This window comes from Sitodiplosis mosellana, unplaced genomic scaffold (genome assembly GCF_009176505.1).
Source record: "Sitodiplosis mosellana isolate CC-2019 unplaced genomic scaffold, AAFC_SMos_1.0 Smas_scaffold_6197, whole genome shotgun sequence".
Taxonomy (NCBI): Eukaryota; Metazoa; Arthropoda; class Insecta; order Diptera; family Cecidomyiidae; genus Sitodiplosis; species Sitodiplosis mosellana.
Window position 1 is genome coordinate 1564232 of NW_022601438.1, and position 17019 is coordinate 1581250.

Sequence of the window (17019 nt, forward strand, 5' to 3'; positions counted from 1 at the left end):
AGAGAGAGAGAGAGAGAGAGAGAGAGAGAGAGAGAGAGAGAGAGAGAAACAGAGAGAGGGAGCAGAGAATGATATAACGTGTACAAAAATTGCAATGACCTTTTCTTCAGCTCTATTTGTTTTCCGTTTCTACCACTGCGCGTTTCTCTTTCTCTGCGTTTTGAAGTCCATTTTTCCATTTCGAAACATGTTGAGCTACATATGATACGTGATCTGATTGCTACATCTGGTGTTACGTTTAACTTTTCACAAAAATATATTTAATCAAATGATACATTTGCCCATTTTATATAGCTCTTTCTCTCTCTCTCTCTCTCTCTCTCTCTCTCTCTCTCTCTCTCTCTCTTTCTGTTTCGATATGTCTGGGTCTGTGTCTCTTTTGGCATTTCGGCTGAGGGTGGAAATTTATCACACAATTGGTGTGCACATTTTTCATTTCCACCAGATTAGCTGGAATATTGTCATGCATTCAGATGATTGCGGTTGCATAAAACATGCAATTTTTCATTGCGATTTAGAGAGAAGAACGAAAACAACCGAAACGTGAAACCCATAGAAAATTTTCGCTCCCTCATGCCAAGAATGGCAGTTCAGAGAAGAAGAAAATTCAAAGTCTGTGCACACACACACACACACACACCGACTGCAACACGCGCTGAACTGACTCAAGGTAAAAATGGCTTTGAAGAGATAATATGGTACACGTGAAAAATAATTCATTAAGTATGATCGATTTTCTGTTTGAAAAGTATTTTCGAATTTCTCACTCGGATCAAAAATATCCGCACATCGATAGATGCTTTCGAGTGATTCGGTTTCATTTTGCCACCGTTATAAATACCGTGTGAAACAAGCAATTCTGGTCGATTTTTATGGTAAAAGACAGAAAAAAACGTTTCACTTTACAACAAACGTTTAAATGGAATTCTCTCGATTTTCAATCAACTTCCCGTTTAATTTTGGCACAATGATTTCCGTGCCTTTTAACCCTGCATCGCGCCACAAAACCAGATTAGTTGAGCCAAAATAAAGATGGAAAGCGTTGTTTCTATTTAAAGCATTTTGCTAAATGAAAGAAATGAAAAGCCAAAAGACAATGAATCCATATAGTTCCAATAGCACTTTCTCGCCTTAAACTGGCTTTTGAAATACGAATCATTTGATCATTGCTGTGTGTATGTACGGCAGCAGCACTCGGCAAATATTAAACAATGCGAAAATGGTTCTTGTGCACAGCGATTTGAATGCGTTGCGTAGAAAACTTCGTTAATTGGGTGTTATTTGAAACAATGGTTGTATGCGAATGTGAATGAGTGTATATTTGTTTCATTTGGTGTTTGTTTCGATAAGAAGAGAGACGCTTGTTGTTTTACAATAATAATTGCTCACAAATCGCTCGATGTAAATTATGCGGATGATACGATGTGCGACGGAGAGGGTACCACCACCACCACCACTACCGCCTCCGCCGCGATGTGTTGTTTAATATTATTTGGAGCCTGGGATTATGGTGAATATTCGTATCGCAAATATAATTACATTGCTTGTCATAAGCTATATCATAATTTTTGCCATTTACCCGAAATGGAAAATGTCATGGAATTCCAGATTTGAGATAAGAATATCGCATCCATTTTGCTGTATGTGCTTGTGTCGCAAAGTTTTGGGGCGGTATGATTATTATTTTTAATGACAAGTTCATATTTCGGTAGGAGCCAGTTGCTCAGCTACTCAACAGACGAACAAAAAATCACCACAACAACGACCATCGACCATTGAATGTGATTTGGAGAAGAGACGATAAGTGAAAACGAAGCGGCGACAGTAGAGGGAAGGGATACACAGAGAGAAAACGATAGCGAAATGGAAAAAGCAGTGGTGGTGACATCACGAAAAGGCTTAATATCACCATTCACTTTGCTCCCTCTCGCTCTCTTTCTCAAATCAAAACGAATGGACGCCATCGCTCTTGCTCTCCGCACACACAATTATAAACGCATTTTTTCATTGGAATCGGTAAATTGCTGGTGTTTCAATCTGGGCGAACATATCGCTTTGAGCCAGGCCCAAATCCATTTTGTCGCACGATTTTGTAGTCTCATTTATTCATACCATCCAGCTGTGAGCTTTATTAGTTGCGTCGCCATAATTCAATCGCAGCTCACATCCACAAACACAAAACGCACAGAGAGCGTAACTATATGCTCGTGTTTGCAAAACAAATGCAAAAAAAGAGAAGAGAATCAAAATGCGAACCAGCACAACAAACACATTGGCCGCTGCGTGTGTGTGTGTGTGTGTATTGTATATGGAAGCAGCGAAACGGAAACAAAATTTAACGCATAGACAGGCACAGACATACACAAATTGTTTTATTTTTGTTTAAATATCCAACCATTGAAACTAATTTCCAAAACGGAATTAATTTGAACAAATTGGCGCTACAGGACACTATGTGGCTTGCACAGAAATGATTATGATTTGAAACGGCAATCACAACGTTTGACAGTTGTTGCTTTTTGTTATTATTCTTTGTGCGGAAAATCGACCAATATACATATGTTTTGCTCGCCTGAAAAATCCAGTGGACAATTTTTCAAATAGCCCCATAGATTGGTTTGTTGACAAACCCATTATTTTTTGAAATTCGATTTTAACATTGCGTCATCAATCCAATCAACTTGATGAAGTTTCATTAAATTGTCTCTTTTCACTGTGTGTCTGTTTGTTTTTCGTTTTTTGCTCTCTCTTTCTCCCTCTCTCTCTCTCGAATGAATGTTGTTTGGTTTGGTGCTTGATTTGATTCTGAGGACCTGGGAACACACACAGCGAAAAAAAATGTAATATTTCAAACATTACGGATGCCGCACTGACTGCAAATTGCTGATCTACGGCAAATTTGGTTGGGTTCGGACTGAACGAAAAAAAAAAAAATCAAATCGAAATATGTGCACTTTGACTTTAAGCGTCATATTTCGTTCGATGTATGAATTCAAACAATTCCCTCTATTTATTGTTTCGGGTTGGTTTTTTTCCTTTCTTTTTCTCTCGCTCTCGGTATATAATAACAATAATGTGAAACGTGCAATCCATCTTGACACATTCCTTGCTTCATTCGAGGAAATGCATTTATTTTTCGTGCTGTTGCTGCCACTGCTGTTCGTTGGATCCTTCGATGAATGTACAGAATGTATCGATGGATGTGCCGAGTGGAATATGTGAAGCATATCAAGACGCTTGAAATGGTCGTTTCGTATGAGTAGAACGTTTTTTTTTTTTGGCTGAAAAAATGATAAATCGACAGATCGACAGATCGACGAAGTGGGGGTGTCGGCTTTTTGTATGCCAAATTACCCGTTGTTCGGAGCGATGAGTTCGAATCGATTGTAGTGTTTGCCATCGCCATTCGATGATGGGTGGTGTAAAAATGGTTCGTCAATGTTGTTTCAAAGCATATTATTTCACTGGCGGCACATTTGTGTCTCGCTCTCTTGTTTATCCGTGTGCACGGTTCATTTTTTTCTCGCAAACGCTGGAAACCTGTTTCCCATTTGCGGTCGAACTCATCTATATATGTATGATGTATACTACATACACATATTTGTTCGGAATATTTAAATATTGCCAGGATGGAAGAATATTTTCCATTTATGTTATGGAGTGTATGGCGCAAAATAAACAAACGGAAGCACCATCAAGTGTTCCGATCGAGCAATAGAAGACAGAGTCGGAGGGCCATCAGTTAGTTCGCAAAACAGAAATATTGAAATATCAAGTGTTGTGCAGTCAATTTCAAAAGCATTTTGAAGAGAATATGTATATAATATGAACCATATATATATATGAGAAAAAAGAAGAGAATGAGAGCAACAACAATAAACGGAACAAAAAAAAATCAACAACTACAAAACGAGAACGAACAGAAAATGGCATGGTAAAACAAAGCATTTTCTGCATGCCAGAATAATGGAGTTTGTCATCCAATGATAAGTGATTTCCAATTCAGTATTCGTTCGACTATTTTGTCTTGTTTGTCATCGCTTGGCATTTTTCTCGTTCTCATCTTGTGTTTATGAATGCGTGTGTGTGTTTGTGTGGATGGCACACGGCGTTTGATGTTCGATTCCTGGGAGAGAAAAAAACACAATAAAAACTTCGAAGCGAAAAATGAAGAAGCTTTGTCGCGTTTGTGAACAGCGGCACATAATAAAATCCTTATCCTATTTTCGCCTAGTTTGATCGAGACCACGGCTCCAATAAATGTATGTGGCATCATGTTCTCACAGTAAAGCTTTTTTAAACGGCCAGAAAGTTAACAGTAGCAACACATACACACGCAGCGAGCCAGAAAGCCAACGGCACACGGATAAGACAGAGACCAAACGAACCGAACCGAATGAAACGGAAAAGAAAGAGAAACATTTGTAACTCAATTGAAAATCAAATCATGTATCATCGGTGGAGTTGTGTGAAAACGGGCGTCAGCGTGCGCATATTTGTTTGTATGGGTGATAATTCATTATGTCGTTATGAAAATGGGTTTCAATTTATCTCGTCGTCGCTTGCTCTCTCTCTCACTCTCTCTATCTATCTCTCTTTCTGTGTTTTACTGTGTCAAATGATGGAAATTAGATATTGTGCTCAGGAAATTCATTCCGCTATTTTTTTCGCTCACTTTCTGGTGCTGCTACTTCTATCGTTGATGTTCATTTGTAACGATCGAATTTTCGATTCATATCAGCCCTCCATTTCTAAAGACTAATCATCGAATGTTCGATGCCAGAATGCCATTAGAAAAGTTAGAGTTGGGTTGGGGGAAATGATTTTGACCAGTGGTCCATGTCATATTCGCTGAATCAGCAACAGTTGTACACGGATTTTCCCCCAAATTACACTTGGGCTAGGTCTAGAATCTGTTTGACAAGGGACAGGGGAAGGGGCGAAAAGCATCGACTACACCCGTAGAACTATTCGCTGCTGACATCCGATAAACATCAAAATAGATAAATCAAACAATCACATTATTAAAAGCGTCCACAAATCCAACCACTCGATCTATTTACCTTTCAAATTTTGGCATTGTCACCGAATTTAAGCACTCAAATCCGATTGGACATTAACAATACAATGCGGTCGTCCTTTATCACCGATAGTTTTATTACGGTTTTTGTTTATTTCACAATTGATACGCACACATACACACACAGTTTCTCTCGTTCTCTTCTTCAACAACTGTCCGCTGTTGTGTTCGGTATACCGTGAACGGAAGGCGAAAAGAACAATCAAGAGAACAGCACTCAAAACAATCTGCAACCGCATTAAATGAAACAATAATTTAGGTTTTGTCTGTGTGCGCGCGCGTATGTTCGCTTGAAATTTAAACATGACAACAATTTTGTGCCCAATTCGACATTCGGTTTAACTAACTTGAAAATTTCCATTTGGTTTCATTTCCGTGTGAAATCTACTTCCGTCCGCTCTCTCATTCTATCTTCTCTCTCTCTCTCTCTCTCTCTCTCTCTTTCTTTCTTCGTCTGTGCGGTGTGGCAAGACATATTATATACATAGGCCGTGGAACGAACACATCGACTTGAATTAAATAACAAAAAAATTTCGACGAACAAATTAAAATGGGAAAACGTAGAAAAGTTTTGCGTTCAAACATTTGTATGTGTGTGTGTGCCATCGAGTTTCGCCGGTGGATTTTAATGCTTTTGTTTCTGCTACTGGTGGTGGTGGTTTTGTTTTGGGAAATTTTATTGCAGTAATACTCGAATTACCCAGTCCTATGTATTTGCAATCAAATTGTAGTCAAGTCGCCTCAGTCTTATGCGCTATTAAGTATTCATTACTTTACTGACAAAATCACGTACAATTACGTAATCAAAGAGAATTTACGTTGTGTTTCTCTTTTCTTCGCTTTCGCTGACTTTTGCCGTTGTTATTTGTTCAAGTAAACATTTGCTTTGCTCGGAACTTACATTATATGAGAAGGGCCCTTGATCGATAACTTTTTCGTTTTCTTTCTTTTTCTCGCATTTGCCCTCTCTTATCTCTGCAGCTCTCGTTAAATTCAATTTTCCCTAGAATCTAATTTTTGAACGAGATTCTTATCGGAAAAATTCTATATCACAAGGGACAATTTTTCAAAAACAACACATTTTCACAAGGAATATTCAAATTTTGCGTTTCAGCACCGGTTTTTCGAACGTACAAAAAATACAAAACACTTGCACTCGGCGAATCTTACTGCCAAAGCACACGCGCTCTTAGGTGGCTATTCACACACTAAATTTTCCAAATGCATGTGAAAGTTCGTGCAGTGTGTGTTTAATCCATTTCTTTCTTTTCGTTCAGTTTGACCGAGAGAGAGAGAGAGAGAGAGAGAGAGAGAGAGAGAGAGAGAGAGAGCTGTTGTCGTCGTCGTCGTCTTGCGTTTCATATGAGTCATATCTACAGCATGGGCATTCGCATCCGCAAGCAATTCAATTGGATTTCGATCTATGCTCTCTGTGTGTCGCGGATTATGTGCCCCATGCACGCGTATCGCTTTGCGTGAATATTTCTTTTCGTCCGTATGCAAACTGAGGAATGGTACTGCTTCTTCTTCTTAACACATACTGTAAGTCGCCATATTGGAAGAAATAATGACAATACACTATAAATATTCAATATGGCCGCTTCCATTGTGCACGATTGTGTGTACGATAGTGTGAAGAAGAAGAAGTAGTAGCATGCACAAAAAGTGTATTGGTTTTCATACGAATGTTTCTTTTCGAATGCTTGGAACGAAGCATTCGTATCGCACACACAGCAACAGACCGACCGTTCAACCAGCCAGCCAGCCAGCCAGCCAGCCAGCCAGCCAGCCAGCCAACCAACCTGCTGGTCATTTTGTTTCGTCCGACTAAATCAATCTCATTCCGTTGCGCGCCACTAAAAGCTACAGCTCCACGAGCTACACATTTTTCAATGAAACACACAACAATGGTTCGTGTTCGTTCGTGTACTGTCCGGTTATTTTTGCTCTTGGTTTGATGATGTAAATTGCATTCGATTCATGGCAAATATTTGCACTTATACGAAATTTGATGTAGTCCAATTTATGGTAAATATGCTCCTGTCATTTTCATCCAATTTGCTGCCAAACACAAACACACAATAAACGAAAACAATCAAATGTTCTAATGCTTGGGCCCCAGATCCAGAATCAGATCAAAATCGTCATTTGGCAGCTAGCTACCGAACAAATTGCAATTCAAATTGAATTGTTACGGTTTTTAATCGATTGCGTAATGCCATACGGATTAGACGTGAATGTGTGTTCAATTAGGTGGGAAAATGAAATCAACATTTCTGCTGCTGCTGTAATCGCTGCACGGGGAAACGTCCAAACGGTTCACGCTCGCAAGTTCTTCGATTAATGACGACGACGACGACGAAAAGCGTTAGTGCCACATTGGCGTTCAGGAGGGTAAAAAATAAAGTGGTAAAACAAGCATTAGGAATGTAAAGCTAAAACAAATTTCATATAATTTTCTGACGCCAGACATGTAGTATTCGGAATGTAGCCGCGACACATAGACTCGCCTCTTTCCCTTCCAGTGTTTTTTTGTTTGTTTCAAATTCATTAGAAAAAATGAAAAAATCCATAAATAAAAACAGACACAGATAGAGAGAGAGAGAGAGAAGGCTTATTAGCCAAACAAACGAATATTGTTAACACATTAGGTTACGAATAATACTCATTTGAGATTCATATATCAATTTTTCCATTTTTCCATTTCGGTTGAATCCCCGTTTATGTCACACATGCAATGAGCGCATATAGAGAGACAACACACACAAAATAGATTGTCACAACGTTTGCATCATTTAGAGAAATTTTAATGTGAACGAAAGAATCAATAATGGGTTATGACGCTATTCGTTTGCTCTCTCTCTCTCTCTCTCTCTCTCTCTCTCTCTCTCTCTCTCTCTCTCTTTCTCTCTCTCTCCCTCGAGCGGGCACATTTTGTCCATTGTGTTTTTTGCATCAGAAAACGATGGAAAAATGAATGTCACTTGTTTTTTTTCCCCTTTTGCCGTAAATGGGACTTGGCATTAAAAACGGTCAAAAGTTCCTCTTTTTCTCCGTCGTTCACTGTGTTAGTGAGTGAAATTAGCGAATGTTTAATTTCGAAAAAAAGAAGGTCGACACGTTTGGATTTTGGATTCTGGTAAATCCCCCCGAGTCAAATGGTCTCTTGGAAAGTTTTGCGAAAAAATGGCGTGAAATGGTTTTTGCGTTGTTGGACTGCAGTGCAACCTCTATTTCGATCAATATATAAATACTATCTGAAAATATTATCCACGCCATATCAAAAAGCTGTCAAGCCGTCTATTCGGCCGAAGAGGAGCTGTTTGCGCTGATGGTGTGGCAGTCGTATTGAAACATGGTATAAAGGGTGTGAGGAGGGCACGGTCGCGAACTCCAAAACAAATAAACAAAAAACCATTGAAATTGATTATTTTCAAGAGAATTCAGCTGGGCTCTGAGCGATGTGCTTGAAGTGGAGTGAAGGCGACGACCAAACCAAAATCACATGTCGATGGGAATGTTTCTGCTATGCGCGCAAAATTGTATACCATTCGTGAAAGCACACACATGAATATGTGTTGCTGTGTATTTGCGTTTGTTTGTGTGTATGTGTTCCAAACCTAATTTTCGACAGTTTTTATCTATGTGTGTTCTCTTTCGTTTTTCTTCAACATCTTTTGTGCTCATTTTCAAACCAAGTAAACTTCGAGCGAATATGATGATGTTCTTTGTATATACTTTCAAATGTTTCATTCTTATTTTTTCATTAAAATTGGTAATGCTTTGTGTTTTTATCTGCTCAACCGAGTGATGTGTGTGTGTGTGTGTGTGTGTGTGTGTGTGTGTGCACCCAAATGAGCTCATTCGGAACACTTTTTCATTCTTTCTTCGCCACTATTAACCATTTTTTATACGTACACTTTCCATTCTAAGATGTGTTTTACTTGTTGGTACGTGCGTTTTTTTTTTTTCATATTTCTTCTTGAAGTTGAACAACAAAAAAGAAACAACTTAAAAGCTCGGCAGATCCCATTTTACATTGTGTGTTTATGTGTTTTTCGCTTTCAATTTTTGGCAAAAAAAAATTGTTTGCCATTCACTTTCTACTTTGTTCCTTCATTCATTCTATTGTTTTTTCCGTGTTTGTGGCATTTTCTTTGTGTAAAATTTGTATTTTTTTTCTTCGGTATGCGAGCGAAATGCTCTTGTGCAACTGATACTAAATTCATGAGTTAGCTCGACAAAACAATTGGAATGTTTTTGGATTTGAACATGTCAGCGAGGGAAAAATACGGGAAAAAACTAAAACCAGAGATTTTGATGCCAAAAGATAAGTGTGAAAAGAACAAAGGCACAAAAAAATACACTGAAATACAATTTGGAATTGTCGCTTGCTGTTATTGTACAGCATGTGAAAATCCATTTAAAGACTTTTCTCTTCAAGACATCATTTGAAGAAATTAGTTGGCATTTTTGAGTGAAATTCAGAATTGGCAGCAGCACACATTCACCGAGCATTAATCAGTTGTCAATGGTGTAGTATGAATGCGTCGAGAGGATTTTTGCGTAGGCAAAAAACATAATTTACATTTCCGCAATGCTTCATTAATGCGAAGAATGATGGCATAGAATTCTATGGCGGAATCATCATCAACAAAAACATTGAATTACAATAAAGCAAGCGTCCGATCGCATTGAATCGTTAAAATTGAAAGAAGAACGGAAATATTTTGTTGGATTGGGAATTATAACGGACGGAATGGAGGCAGATAAAGCGAAAGTATTCCAAGTATGTAATTTTCATGGAACATGTGCAGAAAAGCATTAATTGCATAAGTTTTTTTTTTTTTAAATCAAAAATGTATGTGAACAAACTGTGTACTGTGCAATGACGAGCAGTGTATACTCATGGGGTTGTTCGTTCGCTCTTGGCAAACTATAGAACGAGAGAGAACATTATATATACTTTGAATTCTCTGGTCGGACACACCATGTGCGTTTGGAATAAATTCAATTGCGCTTCATTTTACAATTCAGTGTTGAGCCGAAAGGCCCAGAATTATCGTATCTTTTTGCTACAAAATGAGCGCGCGAGCACAGAATATGCGAGCGAGAGAAATAAGAGGAGGGAGAGAGAAAGCAAACGGTACGTATATCAAAACCATTTTGGGTTTGTGTGAAATGTGAAGTATATTCAACGCATTCAGTGCACGACGTAAATGTTTGATATGGCAGTGATATTACAGCTTATGTAACCCTAGGTAAGTTTTATGTGTTCCACATGGTATCCGTTTCCGATGTTCTCTTTGTCGATTCGCTACTGTATTTTTTCGTTCCTTTTTTCGTTTCTTTCTTCATTTTTTTTTTTTAATTTCTTGCCTTTTTCGGTTGCTTTCTGTGAATAAGTTTTTATTTTCCGTTTTGGTCGCCATCGTCGTGATCGTATTACGGCGAACAGATTTAATATGTTTGTACGCTTGTCGTCTTGTTTGTACATTTCAATGTGACGCTTTTACAGTAGCAGCACCTAGCTTGGTATTAAAAAAAGCCATCACCACATTGTATTAATATTGCATCGTAAACTAAGCTGCGCCGCACACACTATTTCCCATTTAAAGTTGGATATCGTAGTTTCGTACACACAAATTCACCTAACTCTCCAACTCTCGCCTTCTTGCCTTCGTTTCTTTACCGCATGTTGTGTTCCGCTTTGAAAGTGACGCGGTAAATATTGGGGACGTGCTTGAAAACGCGCTAGATGAATTCTTCAATTCGCACCAAAAAACCAAAAGATATGCCAATGGCAGCGAGCGAGCGAGAGAGAGAGAGAGAGAAAGTGAGACGCAAATAGCAACTTTTGCGAATCGATTGCGAATGATGGTGTTTGAGAGTGCGGCCGAGGATGAGTGTGAGTGTGGGTAGAGCGCTTCAAGTAAATGTGCACGATGTCGTGTTTTTATATATTGCTCGGTATTAGTCGAGGATTTGTTTGGCTTTTTCCCATTGGTTCGTGAATCTTATCATGAATTCCATTCCATTCCATTCGACGACTCTCTGTCTTTTTTCCATTGCCCGCGCTCTCCGTCATCGACGGCAATTCACAATATTCGTTGTGCTGTCTTAGTTCCTGTACGCCGTGCGCCCTTTTTTGTCGCCTTATTAAAAACAATAAAGAAAATCTTCCGTTTCTTTTATGACTTGGTATTCCACTTTTACGTGTGTCACGTGAATTGGTGAGTGTGTTTTTCGGCGTTTCAGGTTTTTTTGTGGCAGCAACAGCAGAAAAAGCAGCGTAAAGCTCGAGCTACTAAACATCGACTGTGATGTTACCCATTATGACAATAATAAATGGCTTGATGTAAAACCAACCAAATTAATTATGTAGTCAATTCAAAATTTATATTTGGACGCAAAGCAAAACCTTGAATGGTTTTGTGATTGCAATGTGAATGGCTGTCATTTGGCAAACTGGGAGAGCTTAGCTTATGGAAAATGTATGGTATACAACCAAATCTCCTAGCAAATCTCTCACCTCAACACCGCTGCCACTCACTCGCAGTGTATATATGCAGTAAAAGCTCTGCCGAATGCCTTTCATTTCGACAATATTCATTGAAAATAGAGGGTAATGGTGTTGCTTCCGATTTCTGAAGCAAGTACCAGAATCCAAGCCAGATTCGTGCCCACACGTCAAAGGTTAACGTGGCCAAATTAAAAATGTTCATCGCCCGTTGAAAATTCCGCAATTCCCAGCTTATTGCGATTAAAATTTATTCGAAGCAAACTAATTTTCCCAAAGGAAACATCTCATTCTCTGTTTTTTACCCAACGCGCTCAACGATTTTCGCAGTATATTGAATTTTGACGATTGAAATATATGGCGAGCAATCGGTATAGATAGCGGCTTAAATGTACGGCTGTGGTGCGCAGCAAACGCAACAAAAAGAAAAAATTACTCTTTACGGTTATAATTTCAATTTCATGGCAATGCGTAACGGGCTCTTTGTGTCCCCGGAGTTTCGGGAAACAGTCATCGGAACCAAAAAGAAAAACAGAAAAGTGATAGGAAGAAAAAAGAAATGAATGAGAGGAAATCGCACACAAAATTTACCTATGGCATTTGGAGTGTGCGGGCATCACGTACACAAACACACGCACACACACAAATGAAATCATATCCTTTATCCGATGAAAAGGATAAATTACATTTTGAATCGTATTCGGCCCTAGCACTCTTCTTCTTTTTTTTCATGTAACGCTTTCTCACTCTCCTTCTCATTTGGGCCATTTACGCTTTTTTACGGTATGCATAGTATAGTCACAAGGATAAGGTTCAAATTCAAGAGTGGTTTTAGCTTGATTTACCTGGAAATTTTGTTGCGATTTACAAACTTCAAACTATATTGAGTGTTTAAGCACTTATAAGATTTAACCCAATATAATCCAGAATCGTTCATATTTCCGCAATTTAATTTGTTTAGTCCTCCATTTTGCTCAAGGCGAAAAGAAGAAGAAGAAAAAACAGCAAATCACTTCTTACCTTCGGCGCTCTTTCATGTGCTTGGGGCGAAGAAGGGAAAAAGTGTATATTGCCGAAGAAAAGGAAGAAAAGGAAAACAAATTCTAATCTCTGCTCAGTTTGTTGTGATGATCCATTAAGTATCATTACGAGTCAAGATATTGAAAATGTTACAGCATGTACAAGACGCCAAATCACACACACACATATATTCGGGAGAATAAGCAAAAGAAAGAGAGAGAGAAAAAAATGAAAAGCCGTGCTCACTTTTTACAGGTTGTTCGTTATCGTTGAAATTCATTCTTCTTTTTTTGTGTTCGTACAGTGTGTTTTTTTCATCTTCTTCGGAATTGGTTCGTTGAATTTCAATCGAGAGTGCGAACACAAGAGAGCGTTTCCCATCAAGGATCATGTTGTTGGACATCGAAAGCACGAAACGGCCATTTGGTTTTTCCATTACATATTTTTCGGGTAAAAGCTTTTGCGACGTGTAGCCAAAGAAAGATACTTAGGTGGTATTCGTTCGATATTCACGTGTTGTTAGCCTCCAAAACTTCTCACTCTATGCCGCACATTCGCTCTCTTTTTCTATCTGCCGACTGATTACTGACTACAGCATCGAAATAAAAACTTATGTAGCATTGCACATTTTCGTCACTCTCTCTCTCTCTCTCTCTCCCACTCTACCACCAAACCGCCCGAAATTAAATAAAAAAAGTTTGTTCGATTCATTCGCACGTATGTGTCTCTCACGCTTGTTTTCCATTAGAGCCCCAATCATGAAATGTTATCACACGAAATGTTGCCAACCACGCGGTTCATGTAAATAATTTCATTCGGCGCCGTAATTTTTTCTTGATAAAAGCAACGTTGTCCACATTTCACTTTCACTCTCACTCTCTCCCGGTGTGTAACATATATCGAATGGAAAAAAGAGCGAATAAAAAAAAACAACAGCATACGACGACAGCGACGACGACAGCGACGACGACGAAGATGATGATTATACGCACACTGTTTTTTGGTTGCCATGCGAATGCGAGAGTAAATTGATTGAAGCGAAATTCTGGAGTGCGTCAGTGACTGAAATCATAAGTGAATCACAAGGTGTTTTTGGATCTTTTATGTTATATGTATACTACGGTTCTTTTTTATTCTGGCCTTTTGTGTACCAGGTACCTCATTTTCCCGTTCATATGCACACAAAATTCAATTTATTGGATAAGTTCCCCTTCTTTTTTTTCATCTCTCGCTCTCCTTCGAGATTACTCGTGTTCTGATGAAACATTTTCATATCTATATTTCTGTGTGTGTGTGCCGAGAATCGTCGACCCAAAAAACTTGTGTTCATTTGTGAAAGAAGATGGTGAGCAAGCCTTCATGGTCTCTTCAATCACCTTGATATTGGCCGAAAGACACACGCCGAAACTCAAATGAAAATTTATAAGAGAACTTTCAACGATCCAAACACAGAACAAATGTGAAAAAGAACACCAAGAAGAGCAAAGCCCTGCCCGACCGAAATCAGAAAATATGGCAGACATCTCAATTACTATATTATTTGTTTAGACATTTCGAGAGTGTGATGCGGAAAGTTTTCGCAGAACGAGCTATTCATTTGGCAGCCACCGAAAAATAGGCTCATTCGGAATAAGAAATTTTCAGCGACAGTGATACTAAGAATGGAAGAAAGTGTGTGTGTGTGTGTGTATGAGAGAGAGAGAGAGAGAGAGAATGGCCGACGAATGAGCATGGGACCGTGATGTGTGTTATGTGTTGTTTTGTGCATTCGTAGACAAAGTAAATCAAATTTGATAAAATATTGTAATCTCGTGATACGCCTCTTTGAGCATGGATCAAATTGGATGAATATTACATACATTGTGTGACATGACTTGACAACACACTCGGTCCGCACCAAGGGGGAAATCACTAGAAAGTAATTGCAGTAATAGCAAAGTAATAGTTGAAATTCTAAAGTAATAGCAATTATTTTTTGTGTAACTATTACTTTGCTATTAACTTGCTATTATGTCCAAAAATCAACAATTACTTTGCTATTACTTTATTTTTGCTATTAGTTGGCTATTACTTTTCAGATTTGCATGGAGAAAAGTAATAGCAAATAGCAAACTAATTGCAAGCAATAGTGGCCAATAGCAAAGTAATAGCTGAGTGATTCCCCCCTTGGTCCGCACACAATGTAAATGTGCTTGTGGACAAATCAGCAGAAAATTGAGAGCATTGCGCCATTTCACATGCTATCACCGTCACTTGCCTCGAATGCCAATCTCAACCGAAGTATGATACACTAACGGAACATTGAGCACCCAAAAAACAATTCGACAACACTTTACGGGGCGAAAGACGCAAAACTGCAAGAAAATGTATCAAAATTAAGTACGTTCTGGTGACGTAAGAAGAAGAACAACAACAGCAGCAAAAAAGAAATACACAAAGCAAATCCATTGCAATCTTTATGCTTTGCAACAGCACGACGTCAAGCCGATAAGTTTACCGAATGTGAAAGTGAATGCCGCACACACCAATATCTCACACACACATACACACACACACTACTAGAGGCATTTATTGAACGGTTATGGCAGCAGGATTAGAGAGCAACTGATGCGATAATGCTGGCAAAAAGAGTTCGATCAACCAATTGAGAATGAGAAATGGTCGCAAATTTATCGTTATTTCCGCTCTAATATCGGCATCAATGTTGATTTGGTTTCGTTTCGTTGCGGTTGTGTGAGTGAATGAGTGTATGTCTACGGATATACGATAGAAAATATAGACGAAGTTTCTTTTCGGTCGAATAAGGCATAAAACCACCTCTTTAGTGCTTCAGTGTCAAGAATATTTGCGGTTATTTTGAGTGCGACGCAGAAAACAAATGGACTAAAATGTATCGAAAAATATCATTCGATATACATAGTGTCGTTTTGGTCATGCCGACCGAATAACATGTGGTTTCGATAATGACCGCTCATCAAAACGTATTGAATTTTCATTGCTTTGAGCACATACAAACACACACACAGGTCTCTTCTTCAGCTCGATCGGTTGATGTGGTTTTATGGACTGAGCGCCAAAGCAAACAGCACCGAATTTGACCGACGACCAAATGGAAAAGAAAAATAATTTCATTAGCATTTAACACTTATATTATACTCTAGAGTGAAATTTCACTTCGATTCATCGGCGATGTGCTTCGGTTTGAAATGTGAGCATGGTGCATGTGTTGATAGAGCATATGAATGGTTTGGAGCGAAAATGTAATACAGAAAAGTTGAGCGGAAAAATGTTGATGATGAATGAGCCGAAAAGGGATAGCTATACAGTACACTGTATAGTAAACTATAGTGAACTATATAGCTATCCCTTTTCATTTGACATTTTTCCGCTCAACTTTTCTGTATTACATTTTCGCTCCAAACCATTCATATGTAGATATATATCTAATTTCCATGCTGAATATATAATGCATTTTCGAACGAATTGTGTCGACGTCAGTAAAGTTATAACCGCCAGGTCGATCATCAACTTGGCCCAGCTGAAAATATTAACCATTATCGGAATTCTGCCGTTGTTCAACCCTAAAATACTTCGATTTTCCTCTTGCCAGAGAAAAATGGTTGGAATAAAACCTTACTTTTATGCATGAAATATCAAAAAAAGCGAAAATCGATCCTATAGTGGTGGGGTTTTTCCGCTGCGATAAATTTCATTTTGCGTAACAAGCACTCAAGCCCTTCATTAACAATTACTACAGTAAGTCACTGCTGTGTGGCAGCGTCGTACAAAGGAGTTCATTGCGTTATTCGCAAGAAGCAATTGATTGCACGAGCAAAGAGTTGTGGTTTAGTGAGTGTGTCACGCGAAATCTGTACTATATTGCGGCCACAATATAACAGAATGAAGACAATAATTTAATGAGTTTTCTAGTCGCATTCAAATTGTGTCACGTGAAAAAACTCAATCAATTGCATTGAGAGCGATGCGATTGTTCTATTGTTTTTGTTGTGGTTACACTTTTTTCAGCCCTTTTAGGATTTCTTTTAACGGTTTCGGTGTGTTCCACAATCTTGACAGTTGTATCAAAATGAAAATTTCGTAGCCAATGGCCATTGTTTATGCATATCTATTTTTTTTCTCGATTGAATGCTTTCCCTCCGAATGGGTTCATGGCCGAAGGAGTGCGCGCGCTTCTTCCCGGTGTGAGTGCGCGTTCGCTCGCATACAGTATGCGAAAAAGCAGCCGAACCAAAAATTTTATTTGCGAATTCATTTTGCCATCGAAATTTATGGCAAAAGCAAAATCGCTTTGTGGTTTGCGATAAATTTTCGTCATGATATATAATATGTAAAGTATGTCGATGTTTGCCGCTTCTACTGCTACTGTCCAATGCTGCCG

At 38.7% G+C, this 17019-nt stretch overlaps 1 protein-coding gene across 6 annotated transcripts in view; it reads right to left on the reverse strand.

The window, feature by feature from the left end:
- LOC129577590 (protein Fe65 homolog) overlaps positions 1 to 17019 on the reverse strand; it is a 45013-nt gene that overhangs the window by 23862 nt on the left and 4132 nt on the right. Inside the window, exon 1 of one of the 6 annotated variants that reach the window (XM_055464935.1) lies at positions 5982 to 6267. The exons of the other annotated variants lie outside the window; for them this stretch is intronic. The gene's annotated coding sequence lies outside the window, so the exon portion shown is untranslated. Of the gene's footprint in view, positions 1 to 5981; positions 6268 to 17019 lie in introns of those variants that run through there. 6 annotated transcript variants of the gene reach the window in all.